Source organism: Myodes glareolus, chromosome 21 (genome assembly GCF_982192425.1).
Source record: "Myodes glareolus chromosome 21, mMyoGla1.1, whole genome shotgun sequence".
Lineage (NCBI taxonomy): Eukaryota > Metazoa > Chordata > Mammalia > Rodentia > Cricetidae > Myodes > Myodes glareolus.
The window spans coordinates 24,208,581-24,231,913 of NC_142046.1; positions in this window are offsets into that span (position 1 = coordinate 24,208,581).

The window sequence follows — 23,333 nt, forward strand, 5'->3', positions numbered from 1 at the left end:
TTTTAGGGATTGTAATGTTTTCCTGGTTAACTATATTTTTTATTTTACTTTTCTATTTGTGGTTTGAACTGTGCTTTGTTTTTCAGTAACTGGAGGCTTTTTTTTTCTTTCTACAGTGCTTTGACTATGCTTAATTCATCTCATCAATCATAGTACTGCTTCCCAAATATTGTTTAGTTGTGGTCTGAGTTATTATACCATGTGGACCATGGCAGATATTTGGGCTGAGTACAGCAATCTAGGATTCAAAACATGGTGCCTTACGCTTTGTAGCACAGTATTATAGTATCTTCTGACTTTCAAATTTTCTGTTGAGAGAACAGCTATTATGCTACTAAATTTTCTATTATATGCCATTTATAGTTTTTATCCTGCAGGTATCAATACTCTTTATTCTTTTGTATATTGGGTGTCTTAAGTATGATATGATGCTGTGGAGTTCTAGTTCAGGATTTTTATGTTTGTTATTCTGTGTTTTTCTCTTTTTTTCTCAGAGAAATTTTTGTTCTATGATCTTGCTGAAGATTTGGTGTGTTTTAGTTACCTTGGATTATTATGAAGAGACAACATGACCAAGGTGAATTAGAAAAGAAAGCATAAAAGTAGGAAATGTTTCACAGTCTTAGAAGGGAAATCCATGATCATCATGGTGGGGACCATGGCAAAAGGCAGGTAGGCATAGTGATAGAGAAGGAGCTGAGAGCTTACATATGATCCAAAAGTCAATGGCAGAGAGAAAGAAAGACAGAGACAGAGAAAGGCTGAAATGGTGTTTGACAACCTCAAACAAAGTCCACTCCCTAGTGGCACTTCTTCATATTATTTTATTTTTTTATTATGTTATGAATAATACCAATCAAAATGTCTACTTCCTTCCCTCCTCCCACTTCCCTCCCATTCCCCCACACATCCTCCCTTTCTCCCACTCCAGTCCTGAGAGAGGGCAAGGTATCCTGCTCTGTGGGAAGACCAATACCCTCCCCTGCTACATCCAGGCTTATGAAGGTATGCATCCAAAGAGAATAGGATCCCAAAAAGCCAGAACATGCAGTAAATCCCAGTGCCATTATCATTGGCTTCTCAGTCTGCCCCAATTGTCAGCCATATTCAGAAAGTCCAGATTGATCCCATGCTTGTTCAGTCCCAGTCCAGCTGAATTTGGTGAGCTCCTGTTAGCTTAGGCACACTGTCCCAGTAGGTGGACCAAACCCTCATGGTCCTAACTTCCTTTCTCATCTTCTCCCTCTTTCTGCTCTTCAGCTGGACCTTGGAAGCTCAGTTCAGTGCTCCAATGTGGGTCTCTGTCTCTATCTCCATGGTGATATTCAAGATATTCATCAGTGTAGCTATGGGACAAGGCCAGTTCAGGTACCCTCTCCTCCACTGCCCAGGGTCCCTAACTGGGAACCCCTCCAGAGCCAAGTCTCTTGCCAACCCTAAAATGTTCCTTCAATTAAGATATCTCCTTCCCTTCTCCCATATGCGTCCTTTCTCCATCTCTACCATCCTACTCCCCCATGTTCTCCCCAACCCTTCCCTTCTCCCCTCACTCTCTCCCTCTCTCCTTCCCTCACCCCACTCTCATGCTTCCAACTTTTGCCTGGCTATCATGGCTGCTTCCAATTTCCAGGAGGATCTATATATGTTTTTCTTATTTAAAAATTTAATTTTAATTTTACATACCAACCCCAGTTCCCCTCCTCTACAGATCCCAATCCCTCCCACATGTCAATCCCCATCCACTCTTCAGAGGGGTTAATGCCTTTTTTGGGGAGTCAAAAAGGCCTGGGTTACCAACTTGAAGCAGATCATAGCCCTCCCCCAACCAGATATCAAGGCAGAAAAAGGTGTCTCTCCACAGGGAATGAAGTCCAAAAAGCCAGTTCATGCACCTGAAATAGGTCATGGTCCCACTGACAGGTCTCCATCAACATCTCAAGCTACATAACTGCCTCTCACATTCAGATGGTTTACTTCAGTGTCTTGCAGGTACCCCAGCTGTCAACCCACAGTCTGTGAGCTCCCACAAGATTTGGTCAGCTGTCTCTGTGGTTTTCCCAAACAAGATCTTGACACCCCCCCTTCCTTGTTCATATGATCTCTCCTCCCCCTCTTGAATTGAAGTCCTGGAGTTCAGGCCAGTGGTTGGCTGTGGGTTATTGCATCTGTTTCAATTATTTACAGATGTAGGTTCTGTGATGACAGAGTATTCCCTAATCTGATCAAAAGGGGAAGGCTCTTTCAGCTACCTTCTCCACAATTTCTGAAGTCTCCCTTTTGAAATCCTGAGAATTTCTCTAACATCACATTTCTTCCTAACCCCATAATGGCTCCCTCTATCAATATATCTCTTTCATTGCTCTCTCCCCTTTCCTCCCCACACTAGATCATTTTGATCCTTCATGTTCCTATACAGCATCCCCTCACGTCCATCCCCCTTCTCAGTGTACTCAGGAGATCTTAACTATTTTCCTTCCTGGGGACTTTCATGTGTGTCCCTCTTAGGGTCTCCCATTTTACCTAGCTTCTCTGTGTTTGTGGATTGAAACTGGGGTACCCTTTGCTTTACATTCAATATCTACTTATGAGTGAGTACATACTGTGCTTTTCTTTTTGATTCTGGGTTACCTCACACAGGATGGTTTTCTCTAATTTCTTCCATTTGCCTGAAATTTCAAGATGTCATTGTTTGTCACCACTAAGTAATACTTTATTTATGGTATAAATCTACCATTTTTCTCTATTCATTCTTTGATCAAGGGGAATCTTTGTGGTTTCTAAGTTCTGGCTATTACAAACAATGCTTCTATAAACATAGTTTGGTAAATGTCCCTGTGGTACAATTGTGCAGCCTTTGGTTACATGCCCACAAGTAGTATTGCCGAATTTTGAGGTAGACTGATTCCCAATATTCTGAAAAATCACCATCCTGTTTTCCAAAGTTGCTGTACAACTTTCCACTCACACTGGCAGCGAAGGAAGAAGTGTTCTTCTTACTCCATATCCTTCTTAGCATATGCTGTCATCAGTTTTTTTTTAATCTTAGCCATTCTGATAGGTGTACAATGGTATCTTAGAGTCAGTTGGGTTTGCATGGCCTGCACCCCAATAAATCTCTAGACTTCTTTCTGGCCCTTCATGCTAATACTCATAGGCCCTATCAACATCACAACCAAACTCTGCACACAACCAGAGATACTCCACCACTCCAGGAATAGGCAAAGATACACATTTTGCACACCAGTCCAGTCAATTCTGTTTATCTAACATCAGACCACGTAAGACAGTTCCAACTTCTAGATCTTTACTGTCTATACATTCTCTTTTATGTTCCAACCTTTCTGTCAATGTAAGGCAGACAGTGAACAAAAGCCCCCATTTCTCACATTGCTATCTACCCAATGTTATATCCCTGGCCCCAACTCAGCAGATCTATAGATAGCACCCAACATCTCAAAGGAGACTCCAAAAGTCAGAAGTGCTTGGAAAAGGGCCTTTCAGACTCTAAGAGACAACATATGCCAGTCCACATTATTTTATGAAGCAAAATATTCAATCACCATAGATAGAGAAAATACAATATTTCACGAAAAAGTCATATTAAAACACCATCCATCCAAAATTAATCAAAAGAGATGGAGAGACACAATTCATACCCACTAAAGGAAAATCTACCAATTCTTAACACCTATGACCACAATACGAAGGCACCCACATTTTGTAAAAGAAACATTAGTAAAATTTAAATCATATACTATATATTTCACATATTAAAATTAGAAGATATCAATGCCTACATCTGACAATACACAACTCATTCATATAAAAGCTAAACAGATGAATAATGGATCAAACAGTCATTAGGAATTAAATGGAGTCAGCATATCATCAGAACATTTTGCGCAAACACAAAATTGACCACATACTCTTGAACAAAACAAGGCTCAACAGATATAAGAAACTTGAAATAACTCCCTATATCATATCAGACCTCTGTGGATTAAATCTGAATTTCAACAAAAGAAAAAACAAAGGCTATAAACTCATGGAAACTGAACAACTCCCTATGGAATTATGACTGGTAAAGGCAGAAATAAAGAAATTAGAGACATCCTAGAATTCAATGAAAATAAATGCAAACTTATGGGACAGAAATGAAAATAGTGCTAAGAGGAAATTTTATATCATTATGTGTCTACATAAAAAAATGGAAAAATTACTATACTATCAACATAAGAGCACAAAACTGGTATGAAGAAATGTAAAATATTTTCTAAAATCTTTCTTCTTTCTGTCAAATATCAGATGATTCCTGACATAAGACAGGAACTCTGAATTTTTCTTTTAACAACATGCTTGGATTTATAGAAGAGTAGTCATGTCCAACTCCAAAACCAGCTTTAATTTTTAAGTGGAGATATATGCATGTTCTTATAATCAAATTTTACCATGCAGATGATACAACATTATAAGTCAGCTTTCTTTTTGCCTGGTGATACTTTCTCAATAGCTATCTTTTCTTATTTACACACGTAGATATTCGGGGTCTCTCAACTTTTTGAAGATGAGTATTTCCCCGCAAAGACAAGAGCAGAACCCAGTCCCATCCCTTATAGGGTTTTCTTACCACATGTATGGTTATCACCTATGTGGATGAACTGTCATTTCAATTTCTCAAGAAGTTTTTCTTTTTTGTCTCCCGGGTCCTGGGAAGACCAGCTAGACCTGTTGCACTGCTGAGGAGCTCTTCCCAGAGAGGTGAGTGGGTGCTCGCCTGGGCAGCCTGCCTGTCCGGGAAGAGAGCACAGCCCCTCCCCCCTCAGCTTCTGCGGCAGGGTCTTCGGAGTTCCACGGGACCCCTCCCTCCCCCCACTGCTGCAGGCCCTTTGTCTCCTGGGTCCTGGGAAGATCAGCTAGTCCTGTTGCACTGCTGAGGAGCTCTTCCTAGAGAGTGCTGAGGAGCTCTATCCAGAGAGTGCTGAGAAGTCCTACCCAGAGAGTGTTGAGGAATTCTATCCAGAAAGTGCTGAGGAGTTTCATCCAGAGTGGAGGTGATGGGCAGGCACCAATGCAAGAATTCCTCCAACAACCTGAAAGGCAACATGACATCTCCAGAATCCAGGGGGCTCGAAACTAGAAGAATTGAACACCCTACTCCAGAAGAAATAGAAGAAATCGACTCTAAGCGGATCTTTATGAAAATAATAGAGGAACTTAAACAGGAGGTGAAAATCTGCTGTAAAGAAATGGAAGATAAGTATAACAAAAAGATTGAGGAAATGAGTAAAGAAATGGAAGAGAAATATACCAAAAAGTTTGAAGAAATGAGTAAATCCGTAAATGAAATTCTGGGAAACCAAGAAAAAACAATCAAACAGGTAATAGAAACAGTTCAAGATTTGAAAACTGAAATGGAGTCAATGAAGAAATCACAAACCGAGGGCCGGCTGGCTGTGGAAAATCTAGGAAAACGAACAGAGACTTCAGAAACAAGCATAACCAACAGAATACAAGAGATAGAAGAAAGAATCTCAGACTCTGAGGACACCATAGAGAAATTAAACACTCTGACCAAAGAAAACAGCAAATCTAACAAATTCTCATCACAAAACATTCAGGAACTGTGGGACACAATAGAAAAACCAAATCTAAGAATAATAGGAGTAGAAGAAGGAGAAGAATTGCATTTCAAAGGTCCAGAAAATATACTCAACAAATTATAGAAGAAAACTTTCCCATCCTAAAGAACGATATTCCTATGAAGGTTCAAGAAGCATACAGAACACTGAATAGACTGGATCAGAAAAAAAAACATCCCCTCGCCATATAATAATCAAAACACAAAGCAATCAGACTAAAGAAAGGATATTGAGAGCTGCAAAGGAAAAAGGTCAAGTAACTTATAAAGGTAAACCTATCAGACTTACACCAGACTTCTCTATGGAAACCATGAAAGCCAGAAGGTCCTGGATAGAGGTACTGCAGAAACTAAGAGACCATGGATGCAAGCCCAGACTACTTTACCCAGCCAAGTTATTGTTCACTATCAACGGAGAAAACAAAATATTCCAGGATAAAAACAAATTTAAACAATACGTAGCTACTAATCCAGCCTTACAGAGAATATTAGAAGGAAAATAACAACCCAAGGAATCCAACATTCTCAACACTGCCTACATTAATTAAGACATCTAGCAACCCTTCGCAAGCACAACTCAAAGAAGGAAAACACATACACTCTACTACCCAAAAAAATGACCGGAGTCATCGATTACTGGTCATTAATATCACTTAATATCAATGGACTCAACTCACCTATAAAGAGGCACAGACTTAGAGATAGGATACGAAAACAGGATCCAACATTCTGCTGTTTACAAGAAACACACCTCACCCACAAAGACAGACACCTACTCAGAGTAAAGGGTTGGGAAAAGGTTTTCCAAGCAAATAGACCTAAGAAACAAGCGGGTGTGGCCATTCTAATATCTAACAAAATCGACTTCAAACTAAAATCAATCAGAAGAGATGGAGATGGACATTTCATACTCATAACAGGAACAATTCATCAGGAAGAAGTCTCAATCTTGAATATCTATGCCCCTAATATAAAGGCACCCACATATGTAAAAAAAAACTCTTCTAGAACTCAAGGCAGTCATCAAACCACACACACTAATAGTAGGAGACTTCAACACTCCTCTCTCACCAATGGACAGGTCAATCAGACAGAAACCTAACAGAGAAATAAGATATTTATTGGAGGTAATGAATCAAATGGACTTAACAGACATCTATAGAACACTCCACCCAAATAGGAAAGAATATACCTTCTTCTCTGCAGCTCATGGAACCTTCTCGAAAATTGACCACATACTTGGTAACAAAGCAAACTTCCACAGATACAAAAAAATATTAGTAACCACCTGTGTCTTGTCAGATCACCATGGATTAAAATTAGAATTCAACAACAATGGTACCCCCAGGAAGCCAACAAACTCATGGAAGTTGAACAGTCAACTACTAAATCACCCCTGGGTCAAGGAAGAAATAAAGAAAGAAATTAAACTCTTCCTTGAATTTAATGAAAATAAAGACACAACGTATTCAAACCTATGGGACACTATGAAAGCAGTGCTAAGAGGAAAGTTCGTAGCACTAAGTGCCCACTTAAAGAAAACCGAGAAAACACACATTGGAGACTTAACAACACACTTGAAAGCTCTAGAAAAAAAAAGAAGCTGATTTACCCAGGAGGAGTAGAAGACTGGAAATAACCAAACTGAGGGCTGAAATCAACAAAATAGAAACACAGAAAACAATCCAAAGAATCAATGAAGCAAAAAGCTGGTTCTTGGAGAAAATCAACAAGATTGACAAACCCCTATCCAAACTAATCAAACGGCAGAGAGAGAACTTGAAAATTAATAGGATCAGAAATGAAAAAGGGGACATAACCACAGACACAGAGAAAATTCAGAGAATCATTAGATCTTACTACGAAAGTTTATATGCCACAAAGTTGGAAAATGTAAAGGAAATGGACATTTTTTTAGATAAATACCATATACCAAAGTTAAACCAAGACCAGGTGAACAATCTAAATAGACCTGTTAGTCATGAAGAATTAGAAGCTGTTATCAAAAATCTCCCTACCAAAAAAAAAGCCCAGGACTAGATGGTTTCAATGCAGAATTCTACCAGAACTTCCAGGAAGAGCTAATACCTATACTCCTTAATGTATTCTACAATATAGAAACAGAAGAATCATTGCCAAACTCCTTTTATGAAGCTACAGTCACCCTAATACCAAAACCACACAAAGACACAAACAAAAAAAAAAAAAAGAAAGAGAATTACAGGCCAATCTCACTCATGAACATCCATGCGAAAATTCTCAATAAAATACTGGCAAACCGAATCCAAGAACACATTAAAAAAATTATCCATTATGATCAAGTTGGCTTCATCTCAGAGATGCAGGGATGGTTCAACATACGCAAATCTATCAATGTAATCCATCATAAAAATAAACTGAAAGAAAAAAACCATATGATCATTTCATTGGATGCTGAAAAAGCATTTGACAAAATTCAACACCCATTTATGATAAAGGTGTTGGAGAGACTGGGGATACAAGGATCATACCTAAATATAATAAAAGCAATATACAGCAAGCCGACAGCTGACATCAAATTGAATGGAGAGAAACTCAAAGCCTTTCCACTAAAATCAGGAACACGACAAGGCTGTCCACTCTCTCCATACCTCTTCAATATAGTGCTTGAAGTTCTAGCAATAGCAATAAGACAACATAAGAAGATCAAGGGGATTCGAATTGGAAAGGATGAAGTTAAACTTTCGTTATTTGCTGACGATATGATAGTGTACATAAGAGACCCCAAAAACTCTACCAAAGAACTCCTACAGCTGATAAACACCTTTAGTAATGTGGCAGGATACAAGATCAACTTCAAAAAAATCAGTGGCCCTCCTATACACAAAGGATAAAGAAGCAGAGAGGGAAATCAGAGAAACATCACCTTTCACGATAGCCACAAATAGAATAAAATATCTTGGGGTAACTCTAACCAAGGAAGTGAAAGACCTATTTGACAAGAACTTTAAGTCTTTGAAAAGAGAAATTGAGGAGGATACCAGAAAATGGAAAGACCTCCCCTGCTCTTGGATTGGGAGAATTAACATAGTAAAAATGGCAATTCTACCAAAAGCAATCTATAGATTCAATGCAATCCCCATCAAAATCCCATGAAACTTCTTCACAGACCTTGAGAGAACAATAATCAAGTTTATGTGGCAAAACAAAAAAACCCAGGATAGCCAAAACAATCTTATACAATGAAGGAACTTCTGGAGGCATTACCATCCCTGACTTCAAACTCTATTACAGAGCTACAGTATTGAAAACAGCTTGGTATTGGCATAACAACAGAGAAGTCGACCTATGGAATTGAATAGAAGACCCGGATACTAATCCTCAAACCTATGAACACCTAATTTTTGACAAGGGAACTAAAGGTATACAATGGAAGAAGGAAAGCGTCTTTAACAAATGGTGCTGGCATAACTGGATGTCAACCTGTAGAAGAATGAAAATAGATCCATATCTATCACCATGCACAAAACTCAAGTCCAAATGGATTAAAGACATCAACATCAATCTGTCCACTTTGAACCAGATAGAAGAGAAAGTGGGAAGTATTCTACAAGATATAGGCACAGGAGTCCACTTCCTAAGTAGGACCCCAGTAGCACAGACAATAAGAGAAACAATGAATAAATGGGACCTGCTGAAACTGAGAAGCTTCTGTAAAGCAAAGGACACTGTCAGTAAGACAAAAAGGCTGCCTTCTGACTGGGAGAAGATCTTCACCAACCCCTCCTCAGACAAAGGTCTGATCTCCAGAATATACATAGAACTCAAGAAACTAGACACTAAAACTCTAATTAACCCAATTAAAAAATGGGGTACTGAACTGAACAGAGAATTCACAGCAGAAGAACTTCGAATGGCCAGAAGACACTTAAGGTCATGCTCAACCTCCTTAGCGATCAGGGAAATGCAAATCAAAACCACTTTGAGATACCATCTTACACCTGTCAGAATAGCTAAAGTCAAAAACACCAATGATAGCCTATGCTGGAGAGGATGTGGAATGAGGGGAACACTCATCCATTGTTGGTGGGAATGCAAACTTGTGCAGCCACTGTGGAAATCAGTGTGGTGGTTTCTCAGGAAACTGGGAGTCAACCTCCCTCAGGACCCAGCAATTCCACTCTTGGGAATATACCCAAGAGATGCCCTATCATACTACAAAAGTATTTGTTCAACTATGTTCATAGCTGCACTATTTGTAATAGCCAGAACCTGGAAACAACCTAGGTGCCCCTCAATAGAAGAATGATTAAAGAAGGTGTGGAACATATATACATTAGAGTTTTCCTCAGCGGTAAAGAACAATGACATCTTGAATTTTGCATGCAAATGGATGGAAATAGAAAACGCTTTACTGAGTGAGGTAATCCAGACCCAAAAAGAGGAATATGGTATGTACTCACTCATAAGTGGATTCTAGCCATAGTTAAAGGTCTTTGAGTCTATAATTTGTGATCCTAGAGAAGCTAGATAAGAAGGTGAACCTGAAGAAAATTTATATAGTTATCCTCCGCGATAATAGAATTAGGCAAGATTGCCAAGTAAAGTCGGGTGCATGGGGGGTGGGGGCGTGGAAGTAAGGGAAGATGGTTAGGGAGAGGGGAGAGGGCAAGAATTGGGGATGGCTTGGGGGAATGGGAGGGGGGGAGGGAGGAAGGATGGTTATGGGAGCAGGGAAGTTTATATCGCAACTAAGAGAGCCATTCTAGGGTTTGCAAGAGACTTGATTCTTGAGGGGTTCCCAGTAAAAATTAAATAAAATAAATAAATAAAAAGAAAACGCTTTACTGAGGCAGGTAAGCCAGACCTAACAAGAGGAATAAGGTATGTATTCACTCATAAGTGGATTCTAGCCATAATTAAAGGTCTTTGAGCCTATTATTCGTGATCCTAGAGAAGCTAAATAAGAAGGTGAACCTGAAGAAAATTCAGGTAGTTTTCCTCCTGGAGATTGGAAATAGACAAGAGTTCCAGGTAACCAAGGGTGCATGGGGGTTGGGAGGATAGTTGGAAGGGGAGGAGGTTGGAGAGAAGGGAGCAGGGGAGGAATGGGAAATGCTCGGGGGACTGGGAGGGGAGGAGGGAGGAAGGATAGATATGGGTTCAGGAAAGAATATATCTCAACTATGGAAGTCAGTTTAGGGTTTACTAGAGACTTGACTGTAAATGGGATCCCAGGTCCAAGGAGAGATCCCCAGATTGTTCTCTGGACAGAGGAGAGGGTGCCTGAATTGGCCTTGGCCCATAACCATACTGATGAATATTTTGCTTATCACCATAGATCCTTCATCTGGCAATAGATGGAGATAGAGACGGGGACCCACGTTGGAACACTGGACTTAACTTCCTAGGTCCAAACGAGAAGCAGAAGGAAGGAGAACGTGAGCAGGGAGGGCAAGATCAGAGGGAACCTTCATCCGGCGATAGATGGCGATGCAGACAGAGACCCACATTGGAGCACCGGACTGAGCCCCCCAAGGTCCAAAGGAGGTGCAGAGGAGGAAGAACATGAAAAAGGAAATCAGAACCGCAAGGGGAGTGATCACCCACTGATACAAGGCGACTGATCTAATGAGAGTTCACCAAGGCCAGTTGACTGGGACTGAAGGAGCGCTTGATCCAACCAGATTCTCTGGAGGAGGCTGGATTCTCTGAATGTGGCTGGCCCGAAGTCTTTCTAAAAAGCCATTGACAATGACTCTGGGACTTGTTTCCTCTGCATATTCTGGATTTTTGGGGATCCAGTCTGATTGGATACTCACCTTCCTGGTCCTGGAGGGAGTGGGGAGGAACTTGAACTACCCACAGGGCAGAAAACCCTGACTGCTCTTAGGGATGGAGAGGGAAGAGGAGAGGGAGTGGGGGGGAGTGGGAGGGTGTTGGGAGGAGGGGCAAAAATGGAAACTTTTATATTTTAATAAACTAAAAAAAAAGTGTTGGGATAAAAAGAATACATCACTCCATAATAAAGATGATATATAATAATAAAAGAAAAAGAAGCTTTTCTTTTTCCGACTGAATTTTTTATTAATTTCAATGGCATCCATAGTTTCTCGTCTCCTGTGGAAACAAGAAAAAAACCTCTTACCCAACATAGCACATCTCCTGGCTTCCATTGGGAGGTCAACACATCCTTGAACTACACAGGCTGATTTAATTCAGAAGATTTGTCTATCGTCCAGTGTCTCTGAGCTGCTATTGTCCCTTTCTAATTAGCGTTAAGAAAATTCAAGGTTACTAAAGCATTATGCAATCTATTTGTGGGGGCATTTTCCATCCTTTTCTGTTTGTTTAAATTATCCTTTGTAGTTAGATTTGATCTTTCCATAATTGCCTGACCTGTAGTATTGTTTGGTATACCTGTAATATGCTTTATATTATATTAAGCAAAAAAAAAAATTCCCTAGAGACATATGCTGGACCATTGTCTTTATTCATGCAGGTGTGACAATGATGGCCATAACTTCTAATAAATGTGTGATTACTGAATTAGCCTTTTATAAAGTTAAAGTTGAAAACCTGACTAAGTGGACTGTCTGCTAGATCTTTGGCTCTGGAACAGTTCCTGCTCCTGCACTGAGGCTTTCCACCCAGATGAGTGAGTGGCTGCCTGCCGGCTGGAAGGACCCTGGAAGGGAGTACAGGGCACCTCCAGCTCCTGCTGCAGGAGCTTCTTTGTTCCACACGCCCTTGCCCTCTCCCAAAGTTTGCCCTTTTGTCTTTGGGGTACATGGACTTCCAGGACTCCCTGTTCTTGTGTTGAGGAGGTTCATCCAGGCTGGTGAGTGTGTGCCATCCCAGGACAAACAGTCCCAGAACAGAACAGGGCCCCATCAGCTCCTGCTGCAGGGGCTTCTTTGTTCCACAGGATCCTGCCTCTCCCAAACCTGTCCAATTGTCAGGGAAGTCCTTGGCCCAAGAACAGTTCCTACTCCTGCACTGAGGCTTTCCACCCAGAGGGGTGAGATCTCCAGAAGGAAGTGCAGGGCACCTACTGCTCCTGTTGCAGGGGTTTCTTTGTTCCATATGACCATACACTCCCCCCATGTTTTCCCTTTTGTCTGTGGGGTCCTTGAACTACCAGGAGTCCCTGTTCCTGTGCTGAGGAGATCCATCCAGATGGTGAGTGTGTGCCACCCCTGGGCAGACAGTCCAGGAAGGGAGCACAGGGCCTCTTCAGCTTCTGCTGCAGGCACTTCTTTGTTCCATATGACCATGCCTCCCCCAAGCCTGTCCTATTGTCTGCAAGGTCCTTGGCCCAGGAACAGTTCCTGCTCCTACACTGAGGAGATTCACCCAGAGAGTTTGTCACAACATAGATTGGACCAAGATACTAAGACTCTTCTGACTGCATTTGAAGGAAGAGATGGGCAGCCGTCAATGCAAGAATTCCTCCAACAACCTGAAAGGCAACATGATAACACCAGAAACCAGAGATCACACAAAAAGAAGACTTGAACATGCTATTTCAGAAGTAGAAGAAATCGACTTTAAACATAACATTATGAAAATAATAGAGGACCACCTTAAACAGCATGTGAAAAAACTGCTTTAAAGAAACAGAGAAGACAAACAAAAAGGTAGAAGAAATGAAGAAATCTCTCAAAGATATCCAAGAAAACCAAGAAAAAGCAATCAAACAGGTAATGGAAACAGTTCAAGACTTGAAAAATGAAATGGAGGTAATGAAGAAAACACAAACCGGGGGAAGACTGGATATGGAAAAATCTGGGTAAAAGAACAGGAATTACAGAGACAAGAATAACCAACAGAATACAAGAGATAGAATGAGAGCTCACCAAGGCCAGCTGGACTGGGACTGAATGAGCATTTGATCGAACCGGATTCTCTGAACGTGGCTGACATGGGGGCTGACTGAGCCCCTGAGATCCAAATGAAGACTGAGAAGCCATTGACAATGGCACTGGATCTTGTTTCATCTGCATGTACTGGCTTTTTGGAATCCTGGCCTGTTTGGATGCTCACCTTCTTGGACCTGGAGGGAGGGGGGAGGAACTTGGATTTCCCACAGGACAGGAAACCCTGACTGCTCTTGGGAATGGTGAGGGAGGAGGAGAGGGAGTGGGGGGAACGGGAGGGTACTGGGAGGAGGGGAGGAAGTGGAAAGAGTGTTTTTGGATACTTGAATAAACAAACAAACAAAAAAACCCAAAAAAAGAAAAAAAAATATTTTATGACATTTCTGTACTATAACCATGTTTTTATTTGCATGGCTATACATATATGAAGACATGATTCTGATGCTGTGTTTCTTTCCCATTTTAAATTTGTGTTGTGTGTGGTCAAACCTAATTTCTACACTGTATGATTATTTTTGTAATGATTCAGTTATTCCTACCTTTCTTATTATGCTTTGGGGGCATAAATGATGCAAAGTGTTTCTATCTAGTAATAATAATACATTGTGAAAACATGACAAAAACAATAATTTAAAAAAAAGAGATAGAAGAAAGAGTCTCGGACACTGAAGATACATTAGAGGAAATATACTCATTGATTGAAGAAAATAACAAATCCAACAAATTCTTGACTGAAAACATCCAGGAAATCTGGACACCATGAAAAGACCAAATTTAAGAAGAATAAGGGGAGAAGAAGGAGAAAAATTACAGCTCAAAGGCCCTGAAAATATATTCAACAAAATTATAGAAGAAAACTTTCCCAACCTAAAGAAGGATATTCCTATGAAGGTACAAAAGGCATACAGAACACCAAATAGACTGCATCAAAAAAAAAAAAAAAGAAGCATCCCCTCGCCATATAATAAACAAAACACAAAACATACAGAATATAGAACAAATATTAAGAGTTGCAAGGGAAAAAGGTCGAGTAACATATAAAGGAAAACCTATCAGAATCACACCTGACTTCTCAATGTAAACCATGAAAGCCAGAAGGTCTTGGATAGATGTGCTGCAGACACTAAGAGACCATGGATACAAGCTCAGACTACTATATCCAGAAAAGTGTGCATTCACCATTGATGGAGAAAACAAGATATTCCAGGACAAAAACAGATTTAAACAATATGTAGCCACAAACCCAGCCTTACAGAAAATAAAAGGAAAACCACAAACCAAGAAAGCCAAATCACACATAATAACATAAGCATTTGCCAATCCACCACAAGTATAACTCAAAGAAGGGAAACACACAAACACTACCACCAGAAAAAAATAACAACCACTGGTAATTAATATCACTGGACTCAATTAACCTATAGAAAGGCACAGGTTAAGAGAATGGATACAAAAACAGGATCCAATATTCTGCTCTTTACAAGAAACACACTTCAACCTCAAAGACAAAAACTACCTCAGATTAAAGGATTGGGAAAAAGCTTTCCAATGAAATAGACCGAAGAAACAAGTGGGTGTACCTATACTACTATCTAACAAAATTGATTTCAAACTAAAATCAATCAGAAGAGATGTAGATGGACACTTTATACTCATAACAGGAACAAATCATCAGGAGGAAGTCTCAATCCTGAATATCTATGCCGCTAATATAAAAGCACCCACATATGTAAAAGAAATATTACTAGAACCCAAAGCATACATCAAACCCCACATTTTAATAGTAGGAGATTTCAACACTCCTCTCTCACCAATGGACAGATCAACCAGACAGAAACTTAACAGAAAAATAAGAGAACTAACAGATGTAATGAACCAAATGGACTTAACAGACATCTATAGAACATTCCACCCAAACAGAAAAAAAATATACCTTCTTCTCAGCATCTCATGAAACCTACTCAGAAATTGATCACATAATCAGTAACAAAGCAAACATCCATAGATACAAAGAAATTGTAGTAACCATCTGTGAACTATCGGATCACCATGAATTAAAGTTAGAATTCAATAACTATTCTACACCCCAGAAAGCCTAAAACTCATGGAAACTAAACCTTCAACTACTGAACCACCCCTGGGTCATGAAAGAAATAAAGAAAGAAATTAAAGTCTTCTTTGAGTTCAACAAAAATAAATACATAACATACCCAAACCTTATCTGACAGACATTTTTAAGATAAGTACACTATACCAAAATTAAGTCAAGACCAGATGAACAATTTAAATAGACCTATACGTCAGGAGGAATTAGAAACTGTCATCAAAAACCTCCCTACCAAAAAAGCCCAGCACTAGATGGCTTCAATGAAGAATTCCCCAGAACTTCCAAGAAGAGCTAATACCTATAGTCCTTAATGTGCTTCACAAAATAGAAACAAAAGAGTCATTGTCAAATTCCTTTTGTGAAGCTACAGTTACCCTGATGCCAAAACCACACAAAGACTCAACCAAGAAAGAGAATTACAGACCAATCTCACTCAAGAACATTCACACAAAAGTTCTCCATAAAATTCTGGAAAACTGAATCCAAGAACGCATCAAAAAAAAAAATAATCCCTTACAATCAAGTAGGCTTCACCCCAGAGATGCAGGGCTGGTTCAACATACAAAAATCTACCAATGTAATCCATCATATAAATAAACTGAAAGAAAAAAAACCCATATGATCATTTCAGTCGATGCTGAAAAAGCATTTGACAAAATTCAACACTCATTTATGATACAGTTCTTGGAGAGATTAAGGATACAAGGTTCATACCTAAATATAATAAAAGCAATATATAGCAAGCTGACAGCTAACATCAAATTAAATGGAGAGAAACTAAAACCAATAACAAGACAAGGCTGTTCACTCTCTCCATACCTCTTCAATATAGTGCTTCAAGTTCTAGCAATAGCAATAAGATAATATAAGGATATGAAGGGGATTCGAATTGGAAATGAAAAAGTCAAACTTTAGTTATTTGCAGATGATATGATAGTGCACATAAGTGACCCCAAGAACTCTACCAAAGAACTCCTACAGCTGATAAACACCTTTAGTTTTTTGGCACGATGCAAGATCAACTCAAAAAAAAAAGCAAAACAGTTGCCCTCCTGTACACAAAGAACAATGAAGCTGAGAGGAAAATTAGAGAAACATCACCTTTCACAATATTCACAAATAGCCTAAAGTATCTTGGGGTAACTCTAACCAAAGAAGTCAAATATCTATTTAACAAGAACTTTAAGGCTTTGAAAAAGAAATTGAAGAGGATAACCGAAAATAGAAGGATCTCCCATGCTTGTGGATTGGGAGGATAAACATAGTAAAAATGGCAATTCTACCAAAAGCAATCTATAGATTCAATGCAATCCGCATCAAAATTCCAACTAAATTCTTCCCAGACCTTGAGAGAACAATAATCAACTCTACATGGAAAAACAAACAAACAAAAAAAAAAACATGATAGCCAAAACAATCCTATGCAATAAAAATACTTCCAGGAGCATTATCATCCCTGACTTCAAACTCTATTACAGATTTACAGTAATGAAAATAGCTTTGTTTTGGTACAAAAACAGAGATGTTGACCAATGGAATTGAATCGAGGATCCCGGATATAAATCCACAAACCTATTAACACCTGATTTTCAAAAAGAAGCTAAAATTATACAACTGAAGAAGGAAAGCATCTTCAACAAATGGTGCTGACATAACTGGACGTCAACCTGTGGAAGAATGGAAATAGATCCATATCTATCACCATGCACAAAACTCAAGTCCACATGGATTAAAGACCTCAATATAAATCTGACCACACTGAACCTGACAGAAGAGAAATTGGGAAGTAGTCTGCAACACATGGGCACAGAAGACCATTTCCTTCGTAAAACCCAAGTAGCACAGACAATAAGAGAATCAATGAATAAATGGGACTTCCTGAAACTGAGATGCTTCTGTAATTCAAAGGACACTGTCATTAAGACAAAAAGGCAACCTACTGAATGGGAAAAGATCTTTACCAACCCTGCATCAGACAAAGGTCTAATCTTCAAAATATATAAAGAACTCAAGAAACTAGATATTAAAGCTCTAATTAACCCACTTAAAAATGGAGTACTTAACTGAACAGAGAATTCTCAATAGAAGAAGTTCAAATGGCCAAAAGACACTTAAGGTCATGCTCAACCTCCTTAGTGATCAGGAAAATGCAAATCAAAACAACTTTGAGATGCCGTTTTACAACTCTCAGAATGGTTAAAATCAAAAACACGAATGATAGCCTATGCTGGAGAGGATGTGGAGTGAGGGGAACACTCATTCATTGTTGGTGGGAATGCAAACTTGTGCAGCCACTTTGGAAAACAATGTGATGATTTCTCAGGAAACTTGGAGTCAACCTACCTCAGGATCCAGCAGTTCCACTCTTTGGAATATACCCAAGAGATGCCCATTCATACTACAAAAGCTTTTGTTCAACTATGTTTATAGCATATTATTATTTGTAATAGCCAGAACCCGGAAACAACCTAGGTGCCCCTCAAAAGAAGAATGGATAAGGAAGATGTGGCACATATTCACTTTAGAGTACTACTCAGTGGTTAAAAAAATGACATCTTGAATTTTGCATACAAATGGATGGAAATAGAAAATACTTTATTGGGATATCTCAGAACCAAAAAAATGAATATGGTATGTACTCACTCATAAGTGAATTCTAGTCATAAACAAAGACATTGAGCCTATAATTCGTGATCCTAGAGAAGCTAAATAAGAAGGTGAACCCAAAGAAAAACATGTATTTATCTTCCTGGATATTGGAAGTAGATAAGATTGCCAGGCAAAAGTTAGGAGTATGGGGGTTGGGAGAGGTTGGGGAAAAGAGAGATGAGGAGAGAGAAGGGAGAAGGAAATGATTGGGGAGAGCTTGGGGGAATGAGAAGGTTGAGATGGAGGAAGGGTGGATATGGGAACAGGGAAGAAGTAATCTCAACTAAGGGTTAAGGCGAGAGACTTGGCTCTAGAGGGGTTCCCAGGTGTCCAAGGGGATTTTCCCTGCTAGGTCCTTAGGCAACAGAGGAGAGGGTGCCAGAACTGTCCTTCTCCCATAGCCACTCTGATGCATATCTTGCATACCACTATAAAGCCTTAATGCAACAATGGATAGAGATAAAGACAGAGGCCCATATTGTAGAACTGGAATGACCTCCCAAGGTCCAGATGAAGAGCAGAAGGAGGGAGAACATGAACAAGGAAGTCAAGACCATGAAGGATGCGTCCACCCACGGAGATGGTGTGACTGATCTAATGGGAGCTCACCAAGGCCATTTGGACTGGAACTGAACAAGCATGTGATCAAACCGGACTCTCTGAAAGAGGCTGACAATGAGGGAGGACTGAGAAGCCAATGATAATGACACTGGTTTTGATTTTACTGCATGTACTGGCTTTTTGGGAGCCTGGTCTGTTTGGATGCACCCCTTCCTAGACCCAGATTGGGGGGGGGAGGGCTTGGACTTCCCACAGGGCAGGGCACCCTGACTTCTCTTAGGACTAGAGAGGGAGGGGGTGAGGGGGGAGTGGGAGAGAAATGGGAGGATGGGAGAAGGTAGAAATTTTTAATAAATAAATAAAAATAAAATTGAACAACCACCCCCCAAAAAACCCTGACTAAGTGTCAATGTTGTAGTGTACATATTTTTAATTTTCAAAATTCTGCAAAGTGGAACACAGCCATCTTCCAGATTTTATTCCTTAGAGTACCCTTTGGGGTACTTCTTGTAAGTAATGGTGTTTGGTTATAGAAAGAGCACATAGGACATCTTAATAATCTCTTTAGTTATTGCCATGTAATAGAAAATTCTTTCTTTAAGCCTTTGCTATTGACATGATGTTTCATGAAAAAGTCTCGATTTACCTTCTACAATTAATTTAGAGAAGTATTCCACATAAGTTTTTAATTTTTTACTTGTTTTATTGAGTAAAAAGTTTTATTCTAACATAATATCATCCCTCTGCAGCATTAAAATTACTGTAGGAGAAATTTTGTACAGCAATATGACTAGGATACAATTAAGATTTGGATTCACCCTATTCACATGTGCCTCCTGTAATTTCTCATCAACAATTGTCAATTCTTTTTCTGCTCCAGCAGTTAATTCTCTGGGACTATTCAAGTCTTTATCCAAATATCAGGTTTTGCTTTAATGAATTATTAATAGGTGTTATCTCAACAGCAGGACATAGACTAGAAATGTCTCCTAACAATCTTTGAAAGTCATTAAGAGCCAGCAACTAGTCTCTCATAATTTGTGTCTTTTATATTGTAATTTTCTGCAAACTGATTCTATAACCTAGGTAATTGACAGAATCTCCTCTCTGTAATTTTTCAAAAGCAATTTGTAATCCCCATTTTAGCAAAACTTTCTTTATTCAAACATTCTTTCTAAAGTATCTGTGTTTGAATCAGATAGCAAAACATCATCCATGTAATGGTAAATTTAGATTTAGGAAATTTTTCACATATTATTTCCAATGTCTGACTTACAAAGTATTGACATATGGTGTGACTATTGAGCATTTCCTTTTTGAAGGACAGTCAGCTGGTATCTCCTAGTAGGCTGAGAATTATTATAAGTAGGCACTGGGAAGGCAAATTTTTCCCTGTCCTTTTATTGTAAAGGCATAGTAAAGAAACAATCTTTTAAACCAATCACTATAAGAGGCCATCCTTTTGGTAATAGAGAAGGCAGAAGAATTCCAGATTGTAGAGGGCCCATAGCTTGAATTACCTTGTTGACAGCTCTTAGGTCTGTCAACATTCTCCATTTACCAGATTTCTGTTTAACAACAAATACAGGAGAATTCCAAGGGCTGGTTGATTCTTCGATATGGTGGGCATCTTGTTGCTCCTATACAAACTGTTTTAAATCTTGCAGTTTGTCTTCTGTTAATGGCCACTGTTTAACCCAAATTGGTTTCTCAGTTAACCATTTTAGAGGTAGGGCTGTTGGTACTTCTAAAGATTTGCTAGTTTCTTTGTGTTCTTGTACAGCCTGAATGGCTAATGACCTTTATGCATAGTACTTTATAATATTCTTCCCAGAATTTTGAGTTTCTGGGACTGCAGGAATGTTAATGTGGGTATTCCATTGTTGCAGCAGGTCACGAACCCATAAATTCATTGTCATGTTAGTCACATATGGCCTTAGCTTTCCTCTCTTTTTTCTGACCCTATGCATTCAACACATCTCATGCTTTGTTTCACTTGAGATAGGTTTCAAATTCCTAGTAATATAACATCTGACTCTTGAACAGGCCAAGATTCTGGAGTAATGGTACTCAGATCTGGACCTGTGTCTATCAAACCCAAAATTACAACACCATTTATATGCACTCTTAATTTTGGTCTTTAATCATTTCAAGATGTCTTCCAGAATATACATTTCCTATTGAGATTTTTAATTTATCCTCCATGTATATTCCATCATCTAGAACAGTATGGTTTTTACAGAAGGCTCTTTTTTTTAAATTTTCTTGATAAGATATATTCTCCACAGTGACTGGGAATGATGACCATATTTGACTTGGGGGCCTGAAAGAGGTCCCCAAGGAGTTTCCCAATGCTATTGGGTTGATTTATCTATCTTTTGTTGATCTGTATTCATTGGTCCAATGTTGGTCTTTGTCATATCTACTACATATAGTAGATGGCTGAGTCCTCCTATTCTTACCATTCCCACAGGAGATATTATTCCTAGGAAGTCCTCATCTACAATCCCTTCTCAGATGTTTTATACTATCATAATTAAGACATTTGAAATTTTAATGTTTCCTCATTTCTCTGGATATTGCTTCTCCTACCCAAGATTCAGATTTATAGTCAAATGTCTCAATGTTAATTGTATGTAGGATCCCTTCACCCATTGGTGCTGATATTTAAAGGCCTAAGTATCATTTTGCATTCTAAGTTGGCATTTTCAAAATCCAGAGATTCAATAAGTACTTGTCTAGTATCTGTGTCTGTTACTCCTATTTGTACAGCCTTAGTTAGTCTTGGTAAAATGTCACCAAAGTGTTCTTTCTGGCCCTGTTTAACCCTGAAATATGATTCAATTCATTTTCCTAGTTCTTGAATGTTATCCCAACTATTTAAGGCTGCCTTGTGTCATAGGGACAAGATTTTTTCATCATCAACAGCTTGAGCCTGTGGGTCAGCAAGAGCCCTCACCAAGAATTTGATCTTGGGAAGTCTCAAGTCCTTTTACTTTTCCCTGTTGATCTAAAATTTCAACCTCTTCTCTGAAATAGCATTTAAACATCAGATGATACCTGTCATCCAGGAATGCTGAACTAACTAAAGCTGTTTATGGGGCATGGATTTAATGCTAGAAGCCCATGTCTTTTCCATCTCCCTAACAAATGCAGAAGTAAGCCCCAAGTTTCAATTTCTTGCCTACTTTCTTTTAGATTGTTCATTCCTATAGGTATCCATCTACCTTCTTTGGATCCCTTCAGGCTGTTAGAACTTGATGGTTTGCCATAGTAGATTACAGGGTAGGAAGTTAAACCCTGGGCAAGTCATCTCTGACAGTTACTGGCAATGTTAAATCCTGTCCTTGTACCTTCTTTCCCTGCTCATCAGCTCCAATAATTTTCTCAATTGTTTCAAATCTTTTTACTGTTGTCTTTTGTAAGGCCTGAATCTATAGGTCTGCATATTTGTCTGGTGATTTCATTGAGGCATCTAGCCTCTTGTCCTCATTCTGCACATGTGATTCCAAGGTGATTGCCCAGATATCCAGTTGTCTCTGTCATTTACTGTACATTTTGAAAGTTGTATAGTGTATTGTATATTTCATCATAGACATCCTCATAATATACAATAGCACCTTTTTGTACTGTCTAATGATGATTTCTTTGAGAATAGATAATTTTTCAAGTATTTTTTTTGAAATTATGATAAATGTCAAAGATAATATTTCAATGTGTTAATGGAGAAATGAACTTTGAGAAGAAGTTGGTGTACTTATTTATCACATCCCCACATATAGTAGAGAGGATAGGAATTTCAAGCACATTTAACCAATTCAATAATAAAAAATTATTTTGTGTGGTTATAAATTTATTTTTCTGACCCAGAGTCATCAATATCCACTGGAACAGGTACAGGGGAGTAACTGTGAGCCAGAACCAGAGACCACTGAAGGTGCAGACATGAATATGGGACTTTCAAGGGAGTAGACGTTAGCCAAGACCTCTGTGGTTCTCAGCATGAATCTAGGACCTCCCAAGAACTAGGCCTGAGCCAGGACCTCTGTCAGTCTGACTGTGAATCTGGGACCGTTGAAGGAGTAGGCAGGAACCAGAGATCTCTTTAGGGCCAGGTGTAAGTCTGGGACCTCAGAGAGAGTAGGCCTGAGCCAGAACTTCTGTGTGTCTGGGTATTGGTCTGGGACATCAAAGGGAATGGGCAGAAAACTGGAACCTCTGCAGGTTCAAGTGTGAGTCTGATACCCCTGAGGGAATAAGCCTGAGCCAGATCCTCTGCAGTTCTGGGTCACCTGAGCCTAGGAAATTCAAAAAAGTAGACCAAAGCAAAAACCTTTGCAGGACCAACTCCAAACTAGAGACTTCTGCAGGAGGGGATTCAGAAACAGGTCAAAACCAGTAACCTAGGCCAAAGTAGGCCTGAGGAAAGGGACTCCACCTTGGGCAACAAATTCAACAGAAGTGGTACTGAACCAGCTACCTAGGACAGAGTGGGCTTGAGGAAACAAGATCCATGGGA